Source organism: Meleagris gallopavo, chromosome 7, assembly GCF_000146605.3.
Source record: "Meleagris gallopavo isolate NT-WF06-2002-E0010 breed Aviagen turkey brand Nicholas breeding stock chromosome 7, Turkey_5.1, whole genome shotgun sequence".
NCBI lineage: Eukaryota > Metazoa > Chordata > Aves > Galliformes > Phasianidae > Meleagris > Meleagris gallopavo.
In genome coordinates, this window is record NC_015017.2 from 8573003 (window position 1) to 8574332 (window position 1330).

Genomic DNA, 1330 nt, shown 5'->3' on the forward strand with positions numbered 1-1330 from the left:
CTACACGCTATTTGCTGGTTGTTCTGCAAATTCAGTAATTGAGTGTCTCCCTAGGAGAATGATAAGCACAACACCAAAATCATCACACTGCAGCATTCTCCTCGTTCCTCCCAGTAACTCTTTCATTGCTAATTCAAATTCTTATCCCAACGCTTAGTAAAATACATAGAAAGACACTGAAAATGTACAAAAAGAACTATTTATGTGAAATTTGGAAATCTATGCACCAGAATTAGTGTGCATAGTGCAATCAGGATAAAAATGGTTGAATGTCTGCGTGTGTATATGTACATATGCACAAAGACACAGATGCATATACATACATATGTATAAGTTAATAAACCTGATGTTTAATTAGAGTTTACTCAAAGAAACACTTATATTTATGAAGATTTGTTGTTGTTCTTTATAGAGCCCTCATTTTATCACTGTGTTATATGATACTTGATGCATTTTTTAATGTTAATTCACTTAGAAGAAATTAGCCACAATAATGTGGCAGTGACTTGAATGGTCACGACTCTCAGAGGAATTTACCATATATTCAGCCAGCCAAGAAAGTGCTCTAGCACAGACCAGTAGAAGGATCTGTAAGGGTCACTGGGAAGCTGACATGGGGCAATCCATTCAGCAGAAGAATCTGGAATCCTTTATCTTTATTGTGGTCATCTCCCACATGGGCATTCACAGTTTGTTTCTACTTTCACCAGCAGGTATTAAGAAAAATGCTGGTGGTTCATTGGTATTGGTAGGGCCTAGATATTTTTCACAATTAAAAGTATGCTTTGTGATTTCTTACAGTAAATGAAAATTAATTGCATATAAATCATTACAATAATTAAACTCCATATAAAGGCTGAGACTAGCATTAGGTGAGTATTAATGATTTATTTCATAACCTGACACAAAAAACAGATCCAACTGACTTAAGTTTGTAACGACTCCTACCAGTTCTGAAAAAAGGGCAAATAGTGAAACTACCATTAAACTCTCGTGCCATTCCAAATATAAAACAAAAATGCACTAAAACACAAAAGGCATAACATCTTGTCATAGCAACAATCTACACTGATGGCTTCAATCATGTAAATGACAAAAAATACCAATCAATCATCACTCTGCAGTGCAAGACCAATGTAAATCAGTCATTAATAACAACAAATGATATGATTAACAAGTGTAAAATTATTATTTTCCAATCAAATAGCCAGCAGCTAAATGATTATTTGCTTTTGTGCAATTTATTTCAACTCCTTCCAGAGTTGGGTATATTATTTCCTTTCTTAGTAGAGTGTCTAGACATTTATTTTCCTTCTTTCTTTTTTTTTTT